The following is a 15,806-nucleotide window of genomic DNA, read 5'->3' on the forward strand; positions in this document are numbered from 1 at the left end:
CATTGTGGTTATTTCCAACTTTTTCTGCCTTGCCTTCTTTTTTCTTTCTAAGACTTGATGTAGAATTTGTCCCGTTTCATATCCCGTTTTATAGATTAATTTGTACTTATATAATATACTTTTTTTAACACTGTAACTCCGAATTCTTACTATATTTTTTTCTTCAAAACAAGTTAAAAATTTATTATTACCAGTGAATAATAATAATAATTCTTTCGACTTTTCCTATTTAGCGTAAAAGAAAAAAATTTATTTTTTATTAATTATTGTATTAAAATAATACAATTATATTCAATATCTAGTATTTTTATAAAATTTTGCAAAACAATTCAATTATTTAAAAAAATTGATAAAATTCAACCAAAAATTATTATTTAATTAATTTAGAATAGCATTTTCAAAAATTTCGAAAAAATCGATTATTTAACCACATTTTTCTGCAATTCTCTAAAATAATTCAATTACTTTCACTAATATACAATTTTTCATGAAAATTCAATTTTTAAAAAAAGTTTTTAATAAAATTCTATGAAAAAATTCAATTATTTCCATAAATAATAAAACTCATCGAAGAATTTAAATTATTTTTAATACTATTTTAAATTAATTAATCTAAGAATTCAATTATTTTTACATATGAAATTTTCTACAAGAATTAAATTATTTAAGGGTATTTGAACTAGTATGACGTCACAGTTTGTTAAAAGCATTTGTTCTAATGCTTTGACATCATAATGGTTCAAATTCCCTCAAAATAAAATTTATATAATATTTATTACTAGCTGTCCTACCCGTCTTCGACGGGTTCTATTTCCTACTCTCTAAATTTTAATTAGTAAAAATGTTTATTAATTTGTATTAGTGACTGACTTTTTGCTTTAGAATTAATAAATTTTACTAATAAATTAGTAGAAATGACTATTAATTAGTAAAATTGAAAATTAATAATAAAAAATTTATTTAAATATAAACTTTTGTTTAAAATTGTAGAAAAAAATTAAATTTTGGAAGGGTTACAATTTTAATTTTTAATAAATAAAAATTAATTTGAGAAGTAGAAATTTAAAAAAAATTTATTTCCTGTGAAAAAAGGAATAAAAAGTTTTTAAATATTTATTTAGCATAAAATTATTCGAATTTCGATTAGTTGAATTTAGAAATCAGTAAAGAATCAGGGAAATAGAAAATGAAATTTTTTCTAACACTGAATGAAATAAACGACTGTTTCAATTTTTTTCTATTTTGTTGACATTGTTGTTCAAAATTATTAAATTGCGATTATCTCAAAATCCGGAACCGACAAGGTGGTCCTTTTTATAAAATTTCATTTATATTGTCGTCGAGTTCAAATATTAATTTTTGTCCAAAAAATATTCAAACAATAATATTCTATTTCTTTTAACAATATTTATTTCAATTACTGCAGAAACGATAACTCCGCAACTCAAGGATCATCCCATGAAGAGAATTGGTCAGAAGAACGCAATACAAATGAAAAGAAGATAAAAGCTGAAACAATTTTTCATACAGTTCGTTGCGTGACTGATCCAGACAGTACTTCTGAATCGGACGATATTGAAGCACCTCAAATATGTGGTATAAATACACCTCAAACAGAAGAAAATTTTAAATTGGATTCTGATGTATCAGACTGGTCAAATCAAAATGCAACTCAGCATTCTGATAGTGACGACAATTTCATTGACAGTGATGATGGCTCCAACTTTTCCTTAAGCGACTATGAAAAACCGAATTCAGACGATGACGAAGATGAATTATGTGACGAAGAAAGTGAAAGCGACGAGAGCGAAAAAAAAGAAGATGCTTTTGGCGATGAGATACGTAATTGGGCTATTACGTATAAAATTACTTTGGCTGCGTTAACTGCATTGCTACTAATTCTCAGATTATTCACCAATTATGTTTTACCCCTGGATGCGCGCACATTGCTGAGTACTCAAAGACGGACGGAAACCGAAGAGATGTCTGGTGGCGAATATCACCACTTTGGTTTAAAAATGCTCAGAGAGAATGAGCTAAAAGGAAAGGATTTAAACCGTTTAAAATTATCGGTAAACGTAGATGGTTTACCTATTTTTAAATCATCCAATGAAGGGTTTTGGCTTATTTTGTGTTCCCAAGAAGGTTCACCAACAGTTTATCCAATTGGAGAATTTTTTGGTGTTAGTAAACCACATAGCGCAAATGAATTTTTTAAGAAATTTGTCGAGGAGACCATCGAAGTGCATAATTTTAAAGTAAAGGATAATAAAATAACGGTGACAATTGAGTGTTTAATTTGTGACACGCCAGCAAAAGCTTACATCTTTGATTTTAGCGGACACACTGGCTACGATAGCTGCACAAAATGTGACATACATGGAGAGTACCTGACAATCAAAAAGCAAAGAAAAAATTCCAAAAAATCAGGACGTTTGTGCTTTCCAGAAACTGGACCATTTAAGTTAAAAAAGGACGAAGACTTTTCAAGAGACATTTTTCATGAGTTGGAATCAGAGCCAATTTTAAAAAATGTTCCAGGACTTGGTTTTATTTCGTCAGTGCCGCTTGACTATATGCACTTGATTTTGTTGGGTGTAGTCAAAATGTTAATTTCTCTCTGGACAATAGGACCGATAAACAAAAGATTAACATCCACAGGATTGCAACAAATTTCAGAAAAATTACTGAAATTACGCCACAGTTGTCCATTAGAATTCTCGAGGAAACCAAGAAGACTTCAGGACTATTTGCATTGGAAAGCTACGGAATTCAGGACTTTCTTGCTTTACACAGGACCAATTGTCTTAAAAAACATTGTCTCACCCGATATATATTTATTCTCATTTCATACTCTTACACTGTGCGGTTACAATTCTTGTCAACAAAAATCATTTAAAATGTCAGTCAAACATCGATTATGCCGAAGAACTTTTAAATCAATTCGTAAAAGACTTTTCTGATGTTTATGGTAAGGAATATGTAACCCAAAATGTACATAATTTGATGCACATCTGCACAGATGTAAGAAAATTTGTCTGTCTGGACAATTTTAGTGCTTTCCCTTTTGAGAATTTCTTGTTCTCCATCAAAAAATTAATAAGAAAAGGAGAAAAACCACTTCAACAAATCGCAAGGCGATATGCCGAAATGGAAAGGATAATTGAAAAAAGGACTCCATCTGCGGAAAGTGCCATCACTTTAAAGCAACCACATTTCAATGGACCTCTACCAGAAAAAGTAATTGTTGGTAGTTCCCAATTTAAAGTCTACAAAAGTGCTTCTTTTCAAATAAACTGCAATAATTCAAAAGATTGTTGTGTCCTCCTTAAAGACGGCAATTTTGCAGTTATTAATAATATTGTACAAACAAGTAATGAGAAAATTTGTTTCATTGGAAAAAAATATGTTCCCATTGATAGCTTGTATGATGCTCCCAATTCAACCTTGTTCAATATTTGTGTAGTGCAATGTAAGAACACAAAAACTGAGGTATGGTACGCTGAAAACCTTTTAACTAAAGCATGGAAAGTTCCTTGCAAAAGAGGTCTTCTAGTCATCCCATTGTCTCATCAATTTTAAAAATTGAACTCTGAAGGTAAAACTTGATATAAATATTATTATTTATTTATATTAAATTAGTTTCAATTATTAAAATTTAATTCGAAAAATGTAAAATAAAATAATAAATTTAAACAAAAACTAATTTTTTTGAATATTTTGTGCAGTTTCCTCATACTGAATTTAATTTTTTTATAAACTTATTTATTCACTTTAAAAAATAGTTGTCTTTTATTTACACTTTTCTTCTTTTTATTTATAATTACTATTATTTTTTATAGGTCCTTATCAGCATCTCTCAGTAAACAATGAATACTTGAAATAAGCCGAAAATACAGGAATTCGAAATTCAGTTTTAATTATGAAAATAAATTTTCTCCAACCAGCAGAACATTTTCTACGAGTATTAATGGACCAATCCCAATCACTTCTGTGTTGGTAAGATTATTTTTGTTTTTATCAGAAATTTAACTATATAAAATAACATTTGATTAAATAAAATAATAAATTAAGTAATTAAATTATTTTAATTCTTTAAATTAAATTATCACTAATATTTTAAAAAATAAATTACAATTTTAAGAATCAAAATTTATAATTATCTTTAAAAACAAACAAACAAAATTATTTTTTAAAAAAGAGAGATTTTGCAGTTAAAATTCTATGCAAAAAAATTTTTTTTACACAAATTCGCTGTTTAAATAATTTACCATTCATCTACTGTTTTAATTAAATAAAATAATTTATCAAATATATAAATAAGCAAATAGAAATAAATAATAATTAATCGAAAAGTAATTAATCTCATAGTACCTCTTCAAAATATATGGATGAGTATAAATATTGTTTATTTAATTTTATTTCGAGTTAGTAATCATTAATTATTAATCATTTTTACCATTTTTTATCATATTTTTAATGGCAAATGAAATGTCTCTTTAGTTCAAAATCATCATTCCCAATTTATTCTTAATACTTAGACTTCGAACTCATCTACTACTTTTTATACGATTAGCTACTATTTTGTTACTTTTTTAAAAATGTTGATACTGTAAGCTACTTTTTCCCATTTTTGAAAATTTTCACGAGTTTAAATTTGCTAATAGTTGGAATAGAGAAGTTATTCTTAAAAATTTTAATTTAATTCTTCGTAGAAACAATTAGTAAAATGTTTATAGCATTCTTGGACACAATTCAATTATTTATTTATTTACTTATTTAGACATACAGATGTATACATTTTAATAAAATTTCTCAAACTAATTCAAATATTTGTAAAAAATTCAAATAATATAAATAATAAAATTTTCACAGTGATTCAATTATATCTATATGAAATAAATTAAAAGAATTTTTTGAAAGAAATCAATTATTTTAATATTTTAGTAAAATTGTTTAAAAATTTTATTATCTTCTGAAACTTTGTTTACAGGAATTTAAATTATTTTACGTAAATAATAAATTCATCGCAAGAATTCAATTATTTTTAATACAGTATTAATAAAATTTTTCGAAAGAATTAAATTATTCTTTAATAATTAGATTCTTAATTCTTTAGATGAATTCAATTATATTAAATATCATTTTAATAAAATTCTTCGAAAGAATTCAATTATTTTCTATACAATTTTAATTTAATTCTTTGAAATCTTTTAATTATTTTTGAAAATTTCCACAAAATTTTTCATACTAATTTACTTATTTTTAAAAAATTTAATAAAATTCAAAGAGAAAATTCAAATAATATTCTGAATGTAATAACATCTTTAAAGTAATTCAATTGTGTGAAATACAATTTTCCAGAAATTTTTTCGAAAGAAATCAATGATTCAAATATTTTTTTAAAATTCTTTGGAAAAAATTAATAATATAGTAAAATTTTGAGAAAATCTGTTTATAATGATTAAATTATTTTTTTCGTAAATAATATAATTCATCGTAAAAATTTATTTATTTTTAATCCTATTTTAATTAAGTTAATCGAAATATTTGAATTATTTTTTCAAATTTTTATGAAATAAAAAAAGAATTGAATTATTTTTACAAATTATAAAATTTTTTCCTGTATTTTAATTAGTTAAAAAAAGTTATTTAGATTCGTTACAAGTATTTAATTATTTTTATAAATAATAAAATTTGTTTCGGGAATTCAACTATTTTATAAATGATAAAATTATTTACAGAATTTGAATTAATTTGAAAACATTTTGAAATTAATTCCTTGAAAAATGTAATTAATTTCTAAAGTTTTATTAAGATTCTTAAAAAGAAATGAATTGATTTTATAAAATTCTTTTTTAATATGTTATTTTAAGAAACAATCAGTTATTCTATTAATAATTCATTTTTTTATTTAAATAATTGTATTCTCGTAGAATTTTTGAATAAGAATTGATATAAAAATAAATCAGAGTTAAAATTTTAGATTATGATGTAATTGAATATTAAATGCCTTTATAATAAGAATTTTTATATACTTATTGAATAAAAATTTTTGAAAATTTGAATATAATCAAGGAAATTATTAAATCAGGAAAATGTCAGAGAAATACAGAATTAAATCTTTATGAATTTTGTGAATCGTCTTAATACTACTCTTTGATACTTTTTTGAAACAAATTATTGAGTGTGAAGCCTGAATATTTTATTTTTATCAATATGTAACGATTTCTGTTCTACTACCCTCTACAAGATAGACAAAACCGGTTTCTATCCCCTCTAACTTTTAGGACCCTTAAGGTCCCTTGTAGACACCCACGTCAGAGGACATTATTATGTAACTGTGTCTTGGCTGCGGCAGACCTTTTACGCGACAAGGTTTTTATTTACTCGATTGTAACATTTCTATAATTAAAATAAATAATAAAATTGTGAAAGTTATAAATAAATTAATTGTGTAATAATTTATTTAAAAGACCCGTTACAATTTTGGCGATCCTGCCAGGATCCACAGAACGATTCCGCAGAATCAAACACTGTGTGATCTTTGAAGTGAACCTGTGAAGTGACGTTTTACAAATAATGTGCGCATTTAAACTGTAAAATAATATCACAAAAAAAAATAAAAAAGGAGTCATTAAAAAGGACCCAGTGTAACGACTCTAATTGTCAAATTTAAGTGAAAAACAGAGAAATACGTTTTTACTGTGACACTTAAGTGTAAAAAGAAATAAATAATTCTTTGGATTGTTAATATTTAAAACACACTTTTTTTGAAAATTCGAACTTGAAAAACAGAGAAATTCGTTTATACGGTGACAGTTAATTGTAAAAACAAAGAAATAATTCTTTGAATTGTGAAAGTTTAAAACAGACTTTTTTAGGAAAATTCGAACTGTGAGTTTTCCCCAGAAAAAAACACACGATAGAGAAAAGGAATTTCAAGGACAACCGTCGCCGCCACGCAACAGCGTCCCAAATTTCTATGCCTATTCAACATATCTGAGTCAGACGACAACTGGGACCACCAACTGTGCTGCATCTACGTACACCACTGCATACAACACTCTCCCCGCATCAAAGTATTGTAACAAAATTTTCACAAGGTATATGTTATATATTATTACCAACTCATTTAAAATTAAAATCGCTTCGATTAACGCATTCTATAAATTTCTGACAACATATTTTATTGATTTACTATATTTTCCAACTATTTTTGTAAAGCGAAAAGTAATAATAGTAAACCAAAATTATTTGAATTTAACATTTTACGGGTTAAATTGTATTGTTAACAAACGATAGTAGTTTGAAATAATCCTTAATTTTTTTGTGTGTGTATAAATCAAACTGGCATTTAGCGCATATACCCGTTATCTCCGTCAAACTCCATCCCCTTATACAGACGATACTGAGACAGAAATTATTACTGACAAAATTTCCGAAACAATTGACAAAATGGATACATCACCAACAAATGTAGACGTTAATACACTGCAACAAATTATGGAACAACTTTCTTTAGTACTAAACAAAATGGACGGAGTAGAGAAAAACATCGGATTGTTAAACGAACAAAATTTAAGAAGAGCGGACGAAATAAAAATATTAGCTAGGCGAGGCGGTCACCTTTTAACAGAAGACGAAGAGACATCCGGGGTAGATAAAGAAGATATGACGTCAGACGAAGAGGACAATGACAATAGGAATTTGGTAGAAGCGTCAACAGTTAAAGAATCTTTACATAGGACTAAAAATTCAAGCGGGTTACCTGCCACACACCATGCTAGCAATCTCACTTCTAACGTTACAACCCCACCATCTTCAACACAGCAAGGTGCTCACGCCCTCCCGAACCATCAACAAAACCACGCGACATGTCTCTCCCCTGCTAAAGATCTCATCAGAACTATAGAAATTCTTAATGGACGGGACGATATGGGCGTACAAGATTTTATTAGAAGTATAAAAAGGGCCCGGCGTGATTGTTTTGAACCTGATTTGTTATTAGGATTTATAATTGCAGAAAAAATTATTGATCACGCGAAAAGAGCAATAAGGTATGCAAGTATAGAAAGTTATGAAGACCTTTATGACGCTCTAAAATCAAATCTATCCCCTTCCTGCTCTATTGAATTATGTCGGAGTAGATTGGAAAACTGTCGTCAGGGGAATGACACAGTACAATCTTACAACTTGAAGTACAGACAACTGCTCAACGAGTTAAATTATGCTATCCAAGGAGAGCATACGCAACGTATGGAGAGGAGCGTTGCTATAAAAATAGAGGAACGTGTAGCAACCAAAAGATATAAAATGAACCTGCGCGACGAAATTAGCATAAAGGTGCAACCTTTAAGACCCAAATCTTTTCCAGAAGCTCAACAGCTTGCGCTTGAAGCTGAAGCATGGCATCGCGAAAGATTGAGAAACAGAGCCCCTGTTAACAACAAATTAGGCCCCAGAACAGCTTATTCAATTCCACATCCAAACCCGTCTATTTTAAATCAATCTCAGAAATTTTCATCCCAGTCAAATCTCTATTCCGGGACCCAAACTCATCGACCGTCAGCTGTGAATAAAGTTCTAAATCACAGCATGCCCCTACAACAAAGGTCCCAGATGACATGTTTCAATTGCAAACAAATTGGACATTTGCAAAGTCAGTGTCCCAACAGACCAACGCAGGATTTTCCAGTGGGACAGTACAACAGACGACCTCCCCAAAGAGTGCATACAATAGAAGAGCAAGAAGAAGCGGGCAATCTGAATTGCAATATAACTGCAGGGGACCCGGAGGTAACAAAGAACGAGTATCCGCTATATCCGGAAGAAGATTGCAATCAGCAATCATTCGAGGAACCAAGCTTGGAGACGCAAGATTATTGGTCGACTCAGGATCATCAATAAATCTTTTAAAGAACAATAAAATTCCCACCGGATTTACAAAGATAGAAAGGACTAAAATATTTTGCATGGGTAACGAAGAACATACTTCATCGCATGAAATAACACTATGTTATTTAGGAGTTTCACATGTGTTCCACATTGTGGAGGAGAACTTTCCCATACCAGAAGATGGCATAATGGGATTACCTTTCCTTCACCAATACAAATATGTCCTAACTAACGACAATTTACGGCTCAATGGTGTTCGCCACCCGCTCATCGATGATGGTATTATAATACCACCCCACACAATACAACTGGTCACTTTCCCTATTCGGTCAACGCACAAAACCGCGGTCCTCATAAACAACAAATATGTTCCTGATTCTATTTATACAATAAGGAACAACTCGATAAAAATACCAATCTCGAATCCAACAAAAGAGTATAAGACGTTTGAAACAAAAGATTTCAACATTAAAGCGACCGGAATGAAGCTAAACGGTATCCTGACAAGACAAATTGATAACAAGGAATGGTTAGATAGGAGTAAAAGGGTGTTAGATTGTTCACGATTGGATCATTTAGAACCAAAAATTAAGGAACACATAATCAAAATCATTAGTGGATACCATGACATATTTACACTAGAAGGAGACCCTTTACCTTGTACAATCTTGACTACCCATAAAATTATCCTTAAAGAAGATAAAATCATCAACACCAAAGGTTACAGACCACCTGAACACCATAAACCAGAGATTGAAAAACAAATTTCAGAACAAGAAGTAAAACAAATTATAATCGATTCAAATTCGCCATTCAACGCACCCATGTGGGTTGTACCAAAGAAAATGGACGCATCTGGTAAGAAGAAATGGAGGATAGTTATTGATTTTCGTAACCTCAATCTTTACACCGATCAAGATGCTTACCCCCTACCGGTCATCGATGAGATTATCTCGAACCTTGGAAACTCTAAATTCTTTTCTGCTCTTGATTTAAGTTCAGAGTTTCACCAAATTCCCATGGATCCGGAGAGTCAAAAATATACCGCTTTTTCCACACCTGACGGACATTCTGAGTACCAACGAATGCCTTTTGGACTCAAAAACGCACCAGCCACATTTCAACGAATGATTGACAATGCCTTACGCGGACTGATAGGAAAAATTTGCTTCGCTTATCTTGACGATATTATAGTTTTTGGATCTACGCTACAAGAACATAATACCAACCTCGTTACCGTCTTTGAAAGACTCCGCACAACTAGACTAAAGTTACAACCCGACAAGTGTGAGTACATTTGACCAGAACTGGAATATTTGGGACATGTGATAACGTCTGAAGGAGTAAAACCAAATACTGATGAAATCCAAGCGGTAATTGATTTTAAGCAACCAAAAAACATCACTGAAATTGGGAGTTTCCTGGGACTCTCAGGTTATTATAGAAAATTTATCTGTAACTATAGTACCATCGCCAAACCCCTAACCGAACTTACAAAAAAGGGTAACCCCTTTCTCTGGACCAAAGGTTGCCAAGAAGCTTTCGAACATTTAAAACAACTATTGTGCTCGGCACCAGTATTAAAATACCCAGATTTTTCAGGGAATTTTACTCTTACTACAGATGCTTCTAACGTTGGACTTGGGGCAATATTGTCTCAAGACGGGCATCCTTGTTGTTACATCTCACGAACACTCAACACACCAGAAATGAATTATACCACAACAGAAAAAGAACTGTTGGCTATAGTGTGGGCAGTTAAAAGGTTGAGGCAATATTTATTGGGAAAAAAATTCAAGATCTCACTGATCACCAGGCATTAAAATGGTTGTTTAATGTCAAAGACCCTTCTTCCAAACTTATGAGATGGAGATTAAGATTGGAAGAATTTGATTACGAGATAGAATATGAGATAAAAAGGGCTCAGAAAACCAAGCCGCTGATGCATTATCTCGCGTTTTTCCAATAGAAGAATTGTCATCAGAAGACTTAAACAAGCAAATCGCGGAACTTGAGGCAGAACTACCTGAGATAGAAGTGCTCGAAAGCAACGAAGAACGAGATCTCTCGACACCAGAACCCAACACAGAAGATCCAAACACATCCTTTACCCCATTCTCAAGATTATCATTTTCACCAATACCGGAACCTGAGACCCCTAATAATGAAGACAGGAAAAGCTTGACCAACGAATACTACCGATGGTTCTTTCAACAAATGGAGAGCAGGGAAGTAGAGAAACCCAACGCTGTAGGGAAATTGTGGAGACAGTTAACGAAACGAGAACCAAATTCTACGAGCATCGTTAGTATGGGCAACTATTTAGAAACACGATGGTTAAATGTTATTAATACAGTGGCATTACAAACTCTAGAACGAAAATTAGGAATCCTTCGATTACATTTCAATGACCCAACAATCACTAACACTGAGATAATTAAATTGAAAACTTTAATCTCATTCATCAGTTTTAAATATCCACAATTAAAAATTCACACTTGCTATCGAGAAACCACAGAACTGACGGTACAGGAAAGACAGCAGATAATTCAGGAAAGTCATGGATCTATCATGGCTCAACACTTTGGAGAGAACAAATCCATTGCAAGAGCTCGAGAATTAGGCATCTGGCCTAATATGGAAGACGACATTATCCAATATGTCAAAACTTGTGAAGTTTGCCAAACTCAAAAGTTGACCAGAATCAAAAGAAAAGCAGAAGCAATCATTCCTGATACACCAACGGATCCAAACGACAAAATAGCGATGGATATTTTCGGACCACTGCCATTGACAAACAAGGGTTACGAATACATCCTATCAATCCAAGATATACTAACTAAGTATCTTGTTCTAATTCCACTAAAAACCACCACATCAAAATCCATTATTGAAAATTTGTTTGACCACTTCATTTACATTTTCGGTGCACCCAAACACATCCTGACAGATCAGGGACAAAATTTTCTATCAGAGTTGGATCAATGTTTCGAGAATCTGTTTAGGATAAAACATATAAAAACTACTGCCTTTCATCCACAGTCTAATGGAAGTCTAGAAAGAACGCATGCTACGGTAAAAGACCTCATCAAAACTGCTATTTCTGATTTACACGTACAATGGGATGATACCCTTAGATTTCCCTGTATGGCTTATAATACAATGGTTCATGAAGGAACAGGTTTTAGTCCTTTCCAGCTCACTTTTGGTCGAGACGCCAACGTACCCTCAACCTTGGCTACTACACCAAGTCCTAAGTGTAGTGTGTCCTTACCCTGAGTTAGTGAGAATGTGGCAAGAGAGACATGAACGCTATATGAATCGAGCTAAAGCTATAATAGAAAGAAATAAGGAACGTCACAAACGTTTGCAAGACGGTCGAATTGCCCTTCCCCAAAGGTTATTTGTTCCTGGAGATTTAGTTAAAGTATTGAACACTAAAGAACATAAACTCAGTCCCGAATGGAAAGGGCCAGCAACTATAGTTAGAGTCTTACCAAATAACAACTACGAAATTTTATTCAACAACGAGCGTACCACTGTTAACGCAAACCGCCTTAAAGAACAATCTTAATTGTTACAGATGACCACTATTCTCGCAATACTATTCATCACAGCATCCTACGCCAAACTGACAATAGAACCGCTAGGAGAAGTCACTATTTTTGCTGAGAACTTAGGACAAGTACAGTTGTATCACCAAACTTGGAAGGTGATAAATATTGTAGACAGCAATTCATTATATATACGCCTAACTCATATTTATTCAGGATTGGAATTTGCAAGACAACAGTGTAAAAATAATTGCCCAGAAAGAAGAGAAATCGAATTAATTAAAGGACGGCTAGATAGACTAAAAACCCTTGAAAATAACCTCGATCATATTCTGGGACATTCACGACAGCGAAGAGGATGGATCAACGGAATAGGAGCAATTTTTAAGACACTATTTGGAACCTTGACAGAAGACGACCTAAACTTGATAAATGACAACATGGACAAACTTTATGAAGATAATTCTAAACTTTCAAGAAGTATAGGAAATCAAACAATAATCATACGTAACTTACTCAATTCTGCCTCTCACGATATAGGTCGTACAAATTCTAAAACGTTTGAAAACATTAATAAATTAATAAATATGACAAACGAACACGAGACAAATATACATTTAACCCTCCTGAAAATGAGTTTTTACCCGAACAGTAGTTACCAAATGCATACATTTTTCACAACAATAGATTTTCCTGGAATTTGGTATACGGAGGTCTTTTGGGTCGCTGATTACGAATCTGAAGTCCGTTTTTGAAAATTCAAAATGGCGGATCCAATATGGCGGACTAATTTTCCAAAAAATGTTTAATTTTTTGCAATTCGGTATATGGGGGTTTTTGGGGTCGCTGATTACGAATCTAAGGTCCGTTTTTAATTTTAAATAAAAATTGAATTATTAATTAAACAATTTTTAAACAAATTATTATTGTTATTTACCAACTTTTTACAGAATGCACCTTGAAAGTTGCAATTTTTTCCTAATTTTGCAATTTACTAAAATCTATATAATTTCAAATAAAGAATAAAAATTGAATTATTATTTAACCAATTTTTAAACAAATTATTGTTGTTATTTATCAACATTTTACAGGATGCACCTTGAAAGTTGCAATTGTTTCCTAATTGTGCAATTTACTAAAATCTATATAATTAAAGATAAAGAATAAAAATTGAATTATTATTTAAACAATTTTTAAACAAATTATTGTTGTTATTTACCAACTTTTTACAGAATGCACCTTGAAAGTTGCAATTTATTCCTAATTTTGCAATTTACTAAAATCTATATAATTTCAAATAAGGAATAAAAATTGAATTATTATTTAACCAATTTTTAAACAAATTATTGTTGTTATTTATCAACATTTTACAGGATGCACCTTGAAATTTGCAATTGTTTCCTAATTGTGCAATTTACTAAAATCTATATAATTAAAGATAAAGAATAAAAATTGAATTATTATTTAAACAATTTTTAAACAAATTATTGTTGTTATTTACCAACTTTTTACAGAATGCACCTTGAAAGTTGCAATTTATTCCTAATTTTGCAATTTACTAAAATCTATATAATTTCAAATAAGGAATAAAAATTGAATTATTATTTAAACAATTTTTAAACAAATTATTGTTGTTATTTACCAACTTTTTACAGAATTCACCTTGAAAGTTGCAATTTTTTCCTAATTTTGCAATTTACTAAAATCTATATAATTTCAAATAAAGAATAAAAATTGAATTATTATTTAACCAATTTTTAAACAAATTATTGTTGTTATTTATCAACATTTTACAGGATGCACCTTGAAAGTTTGCAATTGTTTCCTAATTGTGCAATTTACTAAAATCTATATAATTAAAGATAAAGAATAAAAATTGAATTATTATTTAAACAATTTTTAAACAAATTATTGTTGTTATTTACCAACTTTTTACAGAATGCACCTTGAAAGTTGCAATTTATTCCTAATTTTGCAATTTACTAAAATCTATATAATTTCAAATAAGGAATAAAGATTGAATTATTTTTTAAACAATTTTTAAACAAATTATTGTTGTTATTTACCTATTTTTTACAGAATGCACCTTGAAAGTTGCAATTTATTCCTAATTTTGCAATTTACTAAAATCTATATAATTTCAAATAAGGAATAAAAATTGAATTATTATTTAAACAATTTTTAAACAAATTATTGTTGTTATTTACCAACTTTTTACAGAATTCACCTTGAAAGTTGCAATTTTTTCCTAATTTTGCAATTTACTAAAATCTATATAATTAAAGATAAAGAATAAAAATTGAATTATTATTTAAACAATTTTTAAACAAATTATTGTTGTTATTTACCAACTTTTTACAGAATGCACCTTGAAAGTTGCAATTTATTCCTAATTTTGCAATTTACTAAAATCTATATAATTTCAAATAAGGAATAAAAATTGAATTATTATTTAAACAATTTTTAAACAAATTATTGTTGTTATTTACCAACTTTTTACAGAATTCACCTTGAAAGTTGCAATTTTTTCCTAATTTTGCAATTTACTAAAATCTATATAATTTCAAATAAAGAATAAAAATTGAATTATTATTTAACCAATTTTTAAACAAATTATTGTTGTTATTTATCAACATTTTACAGGATGCACCTTGAAAGTTTGCAATTGTTTCCTAATTGTGCAATTTACTAAAATCTATATAATTAAAGATAAAGAATAAAAATTGAATTATTATTTAAACAATTTTTAAACAAATTATTGTTGTTATTTACCAACTTTTTACAGAATGCACCTTGAAAGTTGCAATTTATTCCTAATTTTGCAATTTACTAAAATCTATATAATTTCAAATAAGGAATAAAGATTGAATTATTATTTAAACAATTTTTAAACAAATTATTGTTGTTATTTACCAACTTTTTACAGAATGCACCTTGAAAGTTGCAATTTATTCCTAATTTTGCAATTTACTAAAATCTATATAATTTCAAATAAGGAATAAAAATTGAATTATTATTTAAACAATTTTTAAACAAATTATTGTTGTTATTTACCAACTTTTTACAGAATTCACCTTGAAAGTTGCAATTTTTTCCTAATTTTGCAATTTACTAAAATCTATATAATTTCAAATAAAGAATAAAAATTGAATTATTATTTAACCAATTTTTAAACAAATTATTGTTGTTATTTATCAACATTTTACAGGATGCACCTTGAAAGTTTGCAATTGTTTCCTAATTGTGCAATTTACTAAAATCTATATAATTAAAGATAAAGAATAAAAATTGAATTATTATTTAAACAATTTTTAAACAAATTATTGTTGTTATTTACCAACTTTTTACAGAATG

Source organism: Leptopilina heterotoma, unplaced genomic scaffold, assembly GCF_015476425.1.
Source record: "Leptopilina heterotoma isolate Lh14 unplaced genomic scaffold, ASM1547642v1 Lhet_217, whole genome shotgun sequence".
NCBI classification, from domain to species: domain Eukaryota; kingdom Metazoa; phylum Arthropoda; class Insecta; order Hymenoptera; family Figitidae; genus Leptopilina; species Leptopilina heterotoma.